The sequence below is a fragment of the Poromitra crassiceps genome, assembly GCF_964638095.1.
Source record: "Poromitra crassiceps genome assembly, chromosome: 13".
Taxonomy (NCBI): domain Eukaryota; kingdom Metazoa; phylum Chordata; class Actinopteri; order Beryciformes; family Melamphaidae; genus Poromitra; species Poromitra crassiceps.
In genome coordinates this window covers 42,648,301-42,663,668 of record NC_139644.1, presented here as the reverse complement: position 1 = coordinate 42,663,668, position 15,368 = coordinate 42,648,301, and the positions used below count along the sequence as shown (strand labels likewise).

At 42.1% G+C, this 15,368-nt stretch overlaps 1 protein-coding gene across 2 annotated transcripts in view; it reads left to right on the top strand.

Annotated features, from left to right (window-relative positions):
• Positions 1-7,121: 7,121 nt before the first annotated feature.
• The window catches only part of tnnt1 (troponin T type 1 (skeletal, slow)), a 28,393-nt gene continuing 20,146 nt past the window's right edge, over positions 7,122-15,368 (top strand). Inside the window, exon 1 of one of the 2 annotated variants that reach the window (XM_083649434.1) lies at positions 7,122-7,161. The gene's annotated coding sequence lies outside the window, so the exon portion shown is untranslated. Of the gene's footprint in view, positions 7,162-8,435; positions 8,454-15,368 lie in introns of those variants that run through there. The other variant, XM_083649433.1, reaches the window with a different exon arrangement.

The following is a 15,368-nucleotide window of genomic DNA, read 5'->3' as shown; positions in this document are numbered from 1 at the left end:
TATGAGATGGTATTTACATAGCCTACTGTATGAGATGGTATTTACATAGCCTACTGTATGAGATGGTATTTACATAGCCTACTGTATGAGATGGTATTTACATAGCCTACTGTATAAGATGGTATTTACATAGCCTACTGTATAAGATGGTATTTACATAGCCTACTGTATAAGATGGTATTTACATAGCCTACTGTATGAGATGGTATTTACATAGCCTACTGTATAAGATGGTATTTACATAGCCTACTGTATAAGATGGTATTTACATAGCCTACTGTATAAGATGGTATTTACATAGCCTACTGTATGAGATGGTATTTACATAGCCTACTGTATAAGATGGTATTTACATAGCCTACTGTATGAGATGGTATTTACATAGCCTACTGTATGAGATGGTATTTACATAGCCTACTGTATGAGATGGTATTTACATAGCCTACTGTATGAGATGGTGTTTTCGGTGCTTTGATCCAGATTGTGGACCCCCCTGGTCACTTTATTTCTCAAAAGCAACTATAGTGACAAATCTGGTGACTTTCTCTCACCATGGAAGCAATGTTCATGTGTTGAATCCCAAAGTATTTTTTTGCAAAAAATGGATACGGCTGCTGCCGGTTTGCTCTGTGTCTTTCTGTGTGCCTGTTCCACACACAGTGCAGCAGCCCCCCTCCCTCCACTGAGAGCAGGGGCTGACGATGGCGTCCAGTTGTAATTGTTAACAGTGAACAGAGAATCTGGCCTGGGGCGGAGTCATGTTGATATGCAAAGTAGCGTGTGATGTCATCTGGTGACTTCTAGCCACTTTCTGAGCCGCCAATAGCTCTAATTAGCTTGGAAAAGAGTTGGCAACACTGGGTGGATTGAGTTGGTCTGGACCACAGCGCTGTTACCTAGCTAGCGTGTAGTAGTGCCTTCTTCACAGCGCTGTTAGCTAGCTAGCGTGTAGTTAGGGTTGCCACCTTTCATTCAGAGAAATAAGGGACACCCCTCGCAGTAGGGCCCACGGATGCCGCCGCCCAAAGGGCGGCGGCGGAAAATTTTGGCCATTTGGGGCCCCTGTCTGAGAAAAACATATTAATACATAAAATGTTTTTTCTGAGCACTTTTTTTTTTTTTTACTTTTCTTTATCCTGTTAATAAATGCAATTTTCCAGATTAGTTGATCACATTAACATAACATCAACGTTGTTTATTTTCTTATCATTGTACACTATATTTATATTGATACATATATATTAAATAAATGTTTATGTATTAAACTGTAAAACTCAACATAAACCATAGACTGTAAACAAACAATAACATCATGCCTAGAGAGGCCAGCCAGTCCATAAGTCCACGCCCCCCTCAGCAGCCAAAACCAGGAGTCAGTCCCTTGTGCTGTGATTCATTTTCCTAGTAAATAATAGGAAATTAAATCTAATCGATCAGAACATGACGTCTCATCAGGGATTCAAAAGTTACCGTATCAGCCTCAGGAGATGCTTGTGGTATGAATAACTGTCACTGCAGCTTGGTTCTTCTGGGTCCTGATGTTACGGGAATGTTGCTCTCCAGAGGCATGTTGTCTGACGTCGGCCAGGCCACCATGTGCCACAGAAAACACCCGCCGACATACTTTGCAATTGGCTTTGTATTCATTTTCAGGTCCACTCACGCTGTCCAGCCATGTGTTTGCTTGTTCCCATTCACGTCTATATTTCTGCATACGCTTTCGTTTTGCAGGACGAGGCGGAGTATCATGTTCAGATTCAGAATCAGCAGCCATCTTCTTCCCACTACATTCTGAGTAGAAGACCCGCCCCTACTCTGCTCTGATTGGCTCTGACAGTTCAGAGCCAATCAGAGAGACCAGAAGGGCAGACTGACGCTTATGCTGCGTTCATGTGCTGTCGGACTAACCATCTGAGGAACGGAGGCACCGTGTAATATTCAACCAGACGTATATAGGGCGGGTTTTCATCACGCAATGCGGGTGGGATGAAAATACGGAACAAACAGCGTTCCGTATTGGTTCAAAACGGGACGCATCTTTTAACTGTCAGATACGGGACAATTCCGTATTTTAAGGGACGGGTGGCAACCCTACGTGTAGTGCCTTCTTCACAGCGCTGTTAGCTAGCTAGCGTGTAGTGCCTTCTTCACAGTGCTGTTAGCTAGCTAGCGTGTAGTAGTGCCTTCTTCACAGTGCTGTTAGCTAGCTAGCGTGTAGTGCCTTCTTCACAGCGCTGTTAGCTAGCTAGCGTGTAGTAGTGCCTTCTTCACAGCGCTGTTAGCTAGCTAGCGTGTAGTGCCTTCTTCACAGCGCTGTTAGCTAGCTAGCGTGTAGTGCCTTCTTCACAGCGCTGTTAGCTAGCTAGCGTGTAGTGCCTTCTTCACAGCTAACGTACGTGTGAGATGAGCGTGTGCCTGACAGCTAGTTAGGCCTGTCTTATGTGTGAGCATGCCACCCTTCACGTTCCTGAACCCCTGTTGCTCTTTGATAATCACACACACATGCTAGAGTCTGATGTCACGCTAGCTAACTTTAGCCCCCAACGAGGAAAGAGGGTAGCTACTAAACAGGTGTCTGCATGCACAAATGTGATCTATGCAGTTGGGTGTGTGTGCGTGTGTCTGTGGGTGGGTGTGTGTGTGTGTGTGTGTGTGTGTGTGTCTCTGTCTGTCTGTCTGTCTGTCTGGGTGGGTGGTACAGTAACAGTGGCTGATTGAGGTCGTTGCCCTCCGACAGAGGTTCCTAGTTGTCATTATCGTTCAGAAATGAATGAGTCTTTCCTCTTGTAGCTTTAATAGAGAGGGTCATTTTCACATCCCTCATTTTTTATTAATAATAATAATTAATAATCATGTTTCCCTTATGCTTCTGGTTCGTTGTAATGTAATTTGCTACAGAGACGTAAAGCGACTACTGCTTGAAATGATATACTGGACATCTTGCCTCAAAATGTCTTAAATTTGAACATTTTTGTTGCAAAATACAAAAATGATTATTACCATGGAAGTCAGTCACATTATAGGTGACTATTATTAAATTCTGTGTGATTTTAAAGCCTTCGCTAAAAAAAAAAAACTTGTGAAACATAAAAAATACACAGAAATATTTTCCGTTGATTCATGTGTATTACATTGAGAATAAACGACTATCTTCACCGCTCTTCTATTGTCCTATAGATGTATGAGCATCTATTAGGACAGAGGAGAGTTGGCATTTTAACGATGACCATCAGTTTGAATTGATCACCTCTTGCTGCAGCACAATAAGAGCAAACATTCTTGAAATACATTTATGAACAGGTGGGAATTTAGACTTCAGTCATGTGACAACATCAGTCAGTCATGTGACCTCATCAGTCAGTCATGTGACAACAAGAGATTGCTGAAGGGATTTTATTGACCTATAGATTTTTTTTTTCAAAAGCTCTAAGATCCAATCACATAATCATTTCTATTCTTTGTACTCCTCTTCTCGTTCCTCTGAAACTCTCTTAGTTCATTCTCCACCCCCCCCCCCCCCCCCCCCCCCCCTCAATTTCGGAAGGACAAGGGTCGGACCTGCAATCCTGGACCGCTTACTTCAACACCTGGGTGTGATTTTCAGTGTTGGGCAAGTTACTTTCTAAATGTAATATACTACATACTACTAGTTACTTTCATTTGAAAGTAATACGTTACCTTACAATATTACTGTCTGTGTAGAGTAACTCGTTACTTATTACGCTACTCAGAATGACATTGATGCCCCGGAACCATCACGAAAAATAATTCCAACCGTCTTGAAGTCAGTGTAAACAATCCAAAATTCTAAATGTTATCCTTTTCCTTTGTTATTTTCATCTATAGTGGTTATTTGCATAAAAAAACAGTGTGATTAGGAAATTATTGTATCTTTTTTAAATATGTGCTTTGATTAAAAAAAAAATTAACTCAATTTGTAACTTCAGTTACTTGACAAAGTAACTGGTATAATATTACTGAAATCCTATTGGTAAGAAGTGATATTACAGAGTTACTGCTAAAAGTAATATGTTACATGTAATGTGTTACTTTTGTAATGAGTTACCCCCAACACTGGTAATGAGTTACCCCCAACACTGGTGATTTATATAACTCCCCCATAGTCTATGGCTGCAAAAATAAGTCTGATTGTATAGAAGTGAATGGGAAAATGAGCCTACTTCTCACTTGCTGACCTCACTAAGCACTTTCCTCATGAGCTGATGGTCTCAATCACTAGTTTCAAGTCTTCAACACAGCCTGATGTTCACTTCTTTGTAAAGTAGGGTCCAGTCAAATAGACAATAAAGCATTTGGAAATTGCATAAAACGTTTGAAAAATAATGCGGGGGGGGGGGTCCGGTAATGCCCTTGAAAAGCCTGGGGGTGGTCCGGTAATGCCCTTGAAAAGCCTGGGGGTGGTCCGGTAATGCCCTTGAAAAGCCTGGGGGGGGGGTCCGTTAATGCCCTTGAAAAGCCTGGGGGGGGGGTCCGTTAATGCCGGTGGCACCACAACAGACAGGAGAGAGAGAAGACAGGACATCCCATGACAGACCTACCGCCTCTATAAACCCTAACCCCCCCCCCCCCCCCACCGCGCAATGACAGCACCCCTATAAACGCCTCACGATGACAGAAAGATGGAGAGCGTGAGTGGAGCGTGGAGAGTGCAGGGATGATACAGTACATGGACAAAGGACTGACATGAGCATTTTCTCTGATGTGAAATCACTGTGATTTTCTCTGATGTGAAATCACTGTCATTTTCTCTGATGTGAAACCACTGTGATTTTTCAAAACAAGCCGCTTTTCACCCATTCAAGGTATTAGAGGAAGAGTTTGACTCCTGGACCCAATTCTAAGAAGATATTTATTAATGTTAGATGATTTTGTCCAGATTCCATGACCGTCTGACCAGTGAAACTCATTCTTCTGCATCCTCCAATTGTGCTAACTTGGTGTCAATGAAATAATGCTAACGTTTAACAATTCACTAATTTGCCGGGCCCCGCCTGGACCGCCCTCAAGGAGCCCTGGCGGTCCCCGCACCCCGCGTCGAGAACCACCGAGCTAGACACTCGAATTAGCTGCCATCTTTTGACACCGCTGTTATCGAGACAGCACGGTGGATCAGTGGGTGGCACTGTTGCCTCACAGCAGGAAGGTCGTGGGAACCCCGGTCTGTCCCAGGTCCTTTCTGTGTGGAGTTTGCATGTTCTCCCCGTGTTCGTGTGGGTTTCCTCCCACCATCAAAGACATGTACAGTATGTTAGGGTTAATACTCCTGTCAAAGACATGTATGTTAGGGTTAATACTCCTGTCAAAGACATGTATGTTAGGGTTAATACTCCTGTCAGTGCCCCTGACCAAGGCACTGGCAAAAGAACTGGAGTTGGTCCCCGGGCGCTGCACTGCGGCTGCCCACTGCTCCTAGTTCTCGGAAGTAGAGGATGGGTCAAATGCTAAAAAAGGTATATTGCTCAGGAGGAAAGACTCTGGGGCGTGAGTGAACTGGGCGTTGTGGAAGATGAATTTCATTTTTTGTTTCATTGTACGTTATGAGAACCAAGACTTTTATTTGAGAACATGCAAAATAAGAAACCTGGATTGTTCTGGTCAGGAGATAATGTTACGTTGGAATGGTTATTCAGACAGGATGTTTTCTTGGGAGAGCATGGAAGCTGAGAATAGAGATGTCTTTATTTGAATGTTTGATTTTGTCTGTTACTTCTACATGTTTGCCTGAATGAACTCAATGTATTTGTTCGTTTGTTTGTTTGTTTGTACATAAATTACATATACATAAAGTATCTGTGTTTTGTAAGCCCCTGGGCACAAATAAATGATGAATGAATGGAGGAATTTTCCCACCGGGACAAAAAGAATACCTTATATTGAATACACTTTTAATATAAAATAATTTAATTTAATATAAATATTTTAATATAAAAGGTCAAAACACCTTGATAACTTAACTTATTAAATACACTTTTAATATAAAATCAAAACACCTTGATAACTTATTAATACACTTTTAATATCAAATCAAAACACCTTACGAGGAAATGATCGACCCGGTCTTTTGTTCTGATGATTTGTGGTCATCAAGCAGTTCATAAATCATCCCATCTAGTTTGGAGAGAGAGAGAAACTGTAGAAAGCGACAGAAACTCGATCTCTTTCTGTCTTTAACCCCTCGTCACATTCTCACCTGTTGATGCTCCATCAATCTCCCGCCCCCGACTCCCTGCCAAGAGGGTGTGTGTGTGTGTGTCCCTGTGTGTTTGTCCCTGTGTGTGTGTGTGTGTGTGTGTGTGTGTGTGTGTGTGTGTGCGCGTGTGTGTGTGCGTGCATGTGTGCGTGTGTGTGTGTGTGTGCGCGTGTGTGTGTGCGTGCATGTGTGTGTGTGCGTGTGTGCGTGCGCGTGTGTGGTGTGTGTGTGTGTGTGTCAGAACAATGGCAGCTCAGAGGCAATTTATAGCCCAAACCATTCCAGCGTGTGTGAGAGCATTGTCTCTGTGAGCTGCTTTGTCTGTGTTTATTTCCATCTCCAAAGTGATTAATCACAGAAAAGCAACTTACAAAAAGTCATTTTAAATTACGCAATCATATATATATATATATATATATATATATATATATATATACAGTATATATATATATATTCCATAGGGCCCTTTAGGCCTTGACTGCTCCCACTGCCTCGTTCATCCAAAACTCAAACCTGTGCTTTTGGAATACATGTGTTGTTTTGTTGCACGTCAGGTCTTTATCAATGATCTTCTCTTCTTATTGGTTTGATCCATTCTTGTTCCTCTTCACTGCAGTCATGTCAGATGTAGAAGAGGAGTACGAGTGAGTAGAACTACATGTTTTACATTGATTCTCATTTGCCGTCCTACTTGTGAATTCCAATGTAAATGCACAGCATAGCTCATCAGTTGGTCGTAATGTTATTTCTCTGTATCTTTCTTTTCCCCTCTCTGTAGGGAGCAGGCAGAGGGTAAGTTGAGTGGCAGTATGACTACAAACTGAAGGAGGCTTCACATTTCTATCTCATTGGTCACTTGTGTTTTGGTGTCTGTCTCTCTCTCTCTCTCTCTCTCTCTCTTTCAGAGGAGGAGGAGGGGGATGTTGATCATGCGGAGGAGTATGGGGGAGGTAAGGCCAGACAGATGGACTGATAGACAGATACAGTAGATAGACAGGCTGATAGACAGACAGGCAGACTGACAGACTAGACAGACAGATACAGTACAGTAGACAGACAGACAGACTGATAGACAGACAGATACAGTAGACAGACAGACAGACTGATGGACAGATACAGTAGATAGACAGACTGACAGACAGATAGACAGACTCACATGTATAGTAGACGTGCCCAATGAATTACATGTGGACACGTTTCCTGTAAGCTCAGTCATAATCCATGTCTGCAACTAATCAATGTTTCAGAGTCTGTCAGAGATGTTTCAGAGTTTGTGAGAGATGGGAAAAGTACGCACACGTCTTAAATTACGTAGAAGTACAGTTGTGTCCAAAAAAATAACCTTGTAAAAGTAGAAGTACTGAATCAACTTACCGGTATTTACTCAAGTAAAAGTAAAAAAGTACAGGCTCTGAAATGGACTCAAAAGTAAAAAAAAACATGTTTTTTTTTATCTCTCCTGGCTCTTTCTGTGCAAAGTTAACTGAACATCATGTCAGAGTAATATCATTTGTAGACTATTGAACTTACTTAAAAGATGCCCTCCAAACATGTTTTAAGATGTTTTGACTAATAATTTGTGTGATATGGTTTTCCACACAAGACGTTCAATTATCTCGTTAAAATCCTCAAAATGACATCTACTTCTCCCCCATTAGGCTACATTGTTGATGTGACACACTATACTATAGAGAGAGAGAGAGAGAGAGAGAGAGAGAGGTGGTTGAGCAAGCTAGACCATGCATGAAGAGAGGGAGCATGAAGAGTGCGAGATGAGAGAGACAAACAAACCTTATCTTGTTTTTGTCTGTCGTACACTAAAAAAGAAGTAGCAAGCCTTTTTGGAAAATGTAAGGAGTAGAAAGTACAGATGATTTATTTGTGTTAAAATGTAGGGAGTAAAAGCAAAAAGTTGTCAGCAAAACAAAATACTCAGTAAAGTAAAGATACTTGAAAATTCTACTTAAGTACAGTACTTGAGTACAAATACTTTGTTACTTCCCATCTCTGGAGTTCGTGCTCATTTCACACATTTTTTATGAGATGATGTTGTTCTGGATTTGATCAACCCCCGCCTGTCAAGAGACATAAATGGCATTGTGTCTTGTTTGAAGAACAGTGTGATTAATTAATTAATGTGTGAGGCTGCACTAACTCTGACCTGTCAACTTCCCCTCTATCCTGCTTTCCCATTGGCTGAAACTGTGCTGGCCCGGGCTATCAGAGCAACAAGAGTATCAAGGTAGGGTGAGAGATTTTAATGCCAAATCTAAATGCTGATTTGCATTTGTACGCTTTTACTGGCATTTTGGTAGCACTTTACATTACAGCTCGGCAACAACATGGTAATATCATGTAATTACCAAGGTAATAACCAGGTAATAGCTGTGGTCGTTTCTGTGTAATAACCATGAATCAGGACTGCAAAATGCTCACCTCCCCTTTTCCATTTAATTTCATGGTGATATTCGATTAAATGTAGTAACTTCCGTGAGAGGGGTCTGGCTGCATGTAAACAGGTTGCTGGCATAAGCCCTCCCCATGCTCTACACCTGCTCTCCCATTGGAGGCAACCATTTCAGTCAGAGTGTGTGTCGCTGTAAATGTCCCTGGCCACTGAAGTGAAAATGCAAAAAAAACACGCTAACTAGCTAGCAAGCTAATGGCAGAAACTTTTTTCCAAGGGCACTGCCGCTAAGTGCTGCCCAAGTTGAGTGTGATTGGTTAAACCAAACAGAGCATTTTTTCCCCCCAATTCCAGAATGCAGACCAACGCTGCCAGACTCCTCTCACGGAAGGCAAGCGAGACTAGATTAAATGTAGCCTGCGTTCTGTTGACAGTTACTGGCAGCAACCCATGTTAGGGGCTCGCCCAGAGGTGGAGGCGGGATTCGATCCACCGATCTCCCGCTTACGAAGCACACACGCTAACCACAACCCCAATACAGCTAGCTCTGTGGGGTTGTTAGGTAATCCCTATCTCTCTAGACGTTTAGTTTATATATTGACATGAAGTTAAGTGGAAACAGGGAGTTTAGCATTTTGCAGTCCTAATTCATGGTTATTACAGAGAAACTACCACAGATATAAATTTGGTAATCACATGATATTATTATTATCACACTATTACCCCCTATTACTGTAGCTGAGCTGCCTGTAATGTAAAGTGCTACCAGTATTTATTTAAGACCTTTCCACATGTAAGGATAATATCATATCATGTCATGTCATATCATATCATATCATATTCCCATGGACAGAGAGTTGTAGTATTGTCGACATTTCACTGTTTTTCTCGTTGCTCACTGTTGCTTTTGTTTAAAGGGGAAATTCACCCAACACAGAAATCAAATATGATATTCTATGATATGACCTTGGATATTTCAGTCAATATTTGAAGACTCAATAGTTTGTTTTCATACAAACTGTATAAAAATACGGAGGGATCACTCTGAGTCATTGTCAAACAAGTGCTTATATAGTAGACGTTTGAGAATTTCATTTAAATTCTCTACTATCAATTTTGTAAGGGTAAGTTACTCTTTTCAACATTTTGGCAACAACTCTCTTTATTGCTCTGCTTTGAGCTTTCACAAATCCTCCTTATTTCATGGTATTGAAGCATTCTAAAGCAGGAAATGTGTCAACAGCACTGGCACCATCCTGTCACTGCATTCACAGTGTTGGATTTGTCTCAATGATATCAGACAGTCAGGCTTGTTCATGTTCGGTTATGGAACATATTTTGCCTTTAACCCTATAGCATACATGGGCAAACTACGGCTCCGGCCCGCGGGCGCCACCTGTGTGGCCCGCGATGGAATTTACTTTTTTTTTTTTTTTTTTTTTTACACAGTGCACCTGAACGCAACATGCAAGATACCCGCTGAATAAGTGTCCAAATGTTCATGTCATTCTGGCCAATACTCCACTTCTGTTATAGCATTTCAGTCTGGAATATGGAATATCTTTCAATAATCTTTATGACTAAAAGGCTACATTGAATTAGAAATTTAAATAATTAACTCATTGGTTTTGGATTTATTTAGCTTCAAGACTGCATTTTTGTTAGTGTGACCCGCAACACAGGCTTTGATCATCCCGGGCCACTTACTGATACTTATGCTTAAATTAACCCACTCATATTCTGATTTATTTCAAGAAAAACATTTTGGCTAGTGGAAATTCTAATTGGCTGGTAACTTTAAAATCTAGCAGCCATATTGGCAGGTGGTCAAAAAAGTTAATTTCAAACCCTGAGAGCAGGTGGTGACATAGGAGTGAGTGAGAAAAGGATGAAATATTGGTGGTTAAGACTGAATAATGACATCACAACTGTTCATTTAAAATGAGTTATTCCTCTAAACGTGGCTTCAAATGCACCAAATTTTTCACGCTGGCGCCGTTCGGCCCTCAGCAAAACCTGGTAGCGAGGACATTTTTTGTGGGCCTCTCTATCATCAAAGTTACCCATCCATGGGTTACGGCATGACAATATTTGTTCGGCCCCCGGCAACAATCTGGGTTTCTCATGTGGCCCCCCATGAAAAATAATTGCCCACCCCTGCTATAAAGCCTGAACCATCAAAGAACTGAGAGAAAATTCCAATTATTTGAATCTGGAGTCTTTATTGGTCCTTCTGACAAAAAAAAAAAAAAATCATTTTGCAAGTCTGATCTTCAAATTGTCTCATATATTTTTTTTTTTTTTTTTTAAAGTATGTTTATTCATTTTTTAACCATCAGAGGGGCAAATAGCCATCAAAGAATGCAATAACAAATAATATGCCCTCTGTCCCCAGTCACCCACAACACAACACATACAATCTCCACAAAAACAACAAAACATAAAACCAAACACACAAACAAAAACAAACTCACAGAGCACCCACAGCAGGCAGAAGGTTAAAAAAAAAACAGAAAAAAAACACAGCAGGGGTATGCAGACCCAGCAAATGGACAAAGGCCCACCACACGTCACACGTCAGACCAAGCCAGTCCACAGAGACCACTCCTGAGGGCCCGAGCCCTATCCTCTCCAATGTAGTCCAGAAAGGGGATCCAGATTTGGAAGAATTTGAAAGGCCTATCCTTAAGCCAAAAGCCGATAGCTTCCAGAGGAAGAAGTTCCATAATACTCCGAATCCATTGCGAAACTGTTGGGGCTGAGTCTGAGATCCACTGAAGGAGAACACATCTTCTTGCACTATATAAAAGTACTTTGAGCAGCTTCAATGAAGAGGAAACAAGGCCCAATGCTGCCGTATGTAGTCCCAGGATGCAGGAGACAGGGCCAAGTGCAATTTTTTTCCCGAATATAATATCAACTTCTCTACATACTTTGACCCAGAAGTCACGAACAGCAGGGCAAACAAAAATACAGTGGAAATATGAACCTTCAGCAACCTTACATTTATTACAGAATTTAGAGAGAGAAGGGTTAAACTTGTTACGTTTTACTGGAGTGATTTGAAGCCTGTGTATAATCCTGAATTGCATTTCCCTGGCTTTGTTGGTGGATAAACAACCCGAAGAGCTCGACCATACATCATCCCACTCATCATCCAGAATAGTCTCTCCAAAATCAGCTTCCCAAAGAGACCTAGCACGAACTGTGTAATCATTAGTTGAAAGGGCCCTGTAAAACCTAGTGATCAACTTCCTGTTACCAGGATTTTGAATAACCCCTTCCACCGCTGAGATAGAGAAGCCATTAGAATACAGCTTAGTAGCAGAGGTGATGAAACTACGTATTTGAAAATATTTAAAGAGGTCATTCTGAGGCAGATCGTATTTCTCTCTAAGCTGATCAAAAGACATCACAACGTCCCTCTTCACCAAGTCGCCCACAGTCCTAATACCCCTTTCAGACCACAGGGAGAAGGCATGGTCCCCCACTCCGGGGGGGAATTCTGGATTTTGGAGGATAGGAGTGAGGAGAGAGATCGAACCTTCTTTTTTTTCAAATTTCCTTGTCAGTCTCCAGACTTTTAGAGTGTTCTGTAGGATAAAATTGTCTTTTACCTTAAGACTAACCCATTTCTTAGAGGCATATAAGATGTTACGAAGAGGAATGGGGGCCACTGGAGCAGCCTCCGAGGCGAGCCAGGTAGATTCAGGGTCATCTTTAAACCAATGCCACAGATAAGTACAGAGGCAGGCGACCTGGTAGCGTTTAAAATCTGGCACTGCTAAACCCCCTTCCTCACAAGGGCGCTGCAGTGTGGTGAGTCTCAGCCTAGCTCGCTTACTTCTCCAGAGAAAAGAAGACAAATAACTGTTTAAAAGTGAAAGTGATTTCCTTGTTAACAAAGCCGGGATCATTTGAAAGGGGTACAACAGGCGCGGGAGTATATTCATTTTAACAAGATTCACTCTTCCCAAGAGAGACAGTGGAAGAGCTGTCCAGCGGGCCAAATCCTCCCTAATCCTGCTAATAATGGGAACAAAGTTAGCTTTGTACAGGCCAGGGAGAGAGGGGGTAATATGTATTCCCAAGTAGACGAAACCTGATGGCGACCAGCGAAAAGGGGCAGAACATGATGGAGACCAGACTACATGAGGAGTCAGGGGCATTGCCTCAGATTTAGCATAATTGATCTTGTAGCCTGAAAAGTGGCCAAATGATTTAATTATGTCCACTACTCTTGCAATAGAGGCCTCAGGGTTGCTTAAAAAGAGAAGAACGTCGTCCGCATACAGGGAAATTTTATGCAGCACGGGACCTAATTGTATGCCCGACACCAGCGGATCGCTCCTAATGGCCTCCGCCAAGGGCTCTATAGCAAGGGCAAACAAGAGGGGTGAGGCTGGACAGCCCTGTCTAGAGCCACGCCTCACAGAGAACGCAGCAGACTTTAGGCCATTTGTGATAACTGAGGCACGGGGGGCAGCATATAGAAGGGATATCCACTTAATAAAGTTGTCACCCAGGTTGAATTTTGAGAGAACAGCCAACAGATAAGGCCACTCGACCCTGTCGAAGGCTTTCTCTGCATCAAGAGAAATCACGAGAGATTTGGCCTTCAGCTTTGTACCATGCTGTATAAGATTAAGGAGTCTCCTTACATTATTACAAGAGTTACGACCTAATATAAACCCAGTCTGGTCCACTGAGACAATATCTGGGAGGATACCTTCAAGCCTCCTGGCCAGGATTTTGGCCAATATTTTCCGGTCTACATCCAGCAAAGCGATTGGCCTATAAGAGGCACAGTCATCTGTAGGCTTGCCCTTTTTTAGAATTAATGAGATGTTTGCATCCATCATCGTGTCGGGGAGAGCTCCAGATTCAAAGGAGTAAGACAACATATTGAGCAGAGGGCTGATCAACAGGTCCCGAAAAGCTTTGTAAAATTCAGGAGTCAGACCATCAGGCCCGGGGGCCTTGTTATTTTGTAGATCACATATAGCGTTTATAACCTCCTCGCGGGTGACAGGCCTGTTCAACAGCTCCTTTTGTGCATCTGAGGCTTGAGGGAGATTAATAGAAGAAAGAAAATTATGTATCAAAGCTTCAGAATTGCAGTCTGACTCAGAATTGTATAGGCGTTCATAGAATTCAATGAATGAGTTGTTAATATCCTTGTTGTTATAAACTCTCTTCCCAGATCTGTCTTTTATAACTGGAATGGCCTGGGAGCCTGCCTTTACTTTAATTAGATTTGCCAAATACTTAGTAGGCTTGTTCCCGAATTCATACATCCTATGCTTACTGAACAGAATGGATTTCTGGGCCTCCTTGGACATGAGTGTGTCCAGAGCTGCAGTGACAGCATCAATTTGAAGTCTCCTGTCCTCTGACGGGTTAAGGTTAAACTCATCCTGCAGCTTGCCTAGCTGTTGTTCAAGATGCTGTTGCTGAGCCCTCTGCTTTTTCTTTAAATTTGCTGAAAATGAAATAGTAAAGCCACGGATAACAGCCTTGGCAGTCTCCCAGAGTAAACTAGGAGATACACCTGGGGTGTCATTCTCAATGAAAAAATACTTAAGCTGTTCTGTAAGATACGGACTAAAATTTGGGTTTTTAAGAAGATGGTTTGCAAACCGCCACTGCCCTTTGGGGCATTGACCTTTGCTGGACATGACCAGAAACACCGGCGCGTGATCGCTAATGATAATATTGCCGATGGAGCAGGAAAGCACATTTTCAAGAGCATATTTAGAAGTAAAAAAATAATCAATTCTAGATGATGATTTGTGGACCTTTGAGTAAAATGTATACTGTCTATCAGTAGGGTGGAGAGTCCTCCAAGTATCAATAAGTTGTAAATCGCTGCAGCAACCAAGTAGAGATCGCCCATAGCCCACGTTAGACTGTGCTGTTTTACCAGACCTGTCCAGACGTGAATTCAGACAACAGTTGAAATCGCCGGCTACCACAGAGGACTCAACAATCCATTCTGAGAACAGGGAGAAGACTTTAGTGTAGAAATCTGAAGAGCGAACAGGAGGGGCATACACATTTAAATAAGAAACAGCCTCCCCATATAGTGTCCCTTTAATCATAACATACCTGCCCACTGTGTCAGCCTTAACTTTCACCTCTGTTAGCGGCAGGGATTTATGGATTAGTATGGCTACCCCTCTGCTCCTAGTCGTGAATGAGGAATAGTAGACCTGGCCCACCCATTCTCTTTTTAATTTTGCATGTTCACTGTCATCTAGATGAGTCTCCTGAATCAAAGCTATATGCACCTTCTCCTTTTTTAAATAATTTAGAATCTTTTTTCGTTTAATAGGGCCCTGGACCCCATGGACATTCCAAGAACACATCCTAATTGTAGATTTATCAGCCATTAGCCCAGATGGTGTACTCAACCAATCTGTCTAAATCCCCAGGTGCTATGCAGAAACTCTGTGTAAAAAAAAAACATATAAAAGAAACACAAGCAAGACATAGAAATTGTGTGGAGAGAAGACAAAAACAAAAACACATAAACCCTCCCACCCCTCCCCAGACGCTTCCCCAAACGAAGTGTCTAGTACACTCTACACTGTGCATCCTAACTGTGCACTAAACCAGTGCTCCACATGTAACCATGTATAATCACAAACGTCGTGAAAAAGCTTGTAATAAAAACAGAGCATGAACAAAACGGGACCGAACAACTGTCCAAACTCACCACACTTAGTCATGTAGAATACCAGCGGCTTA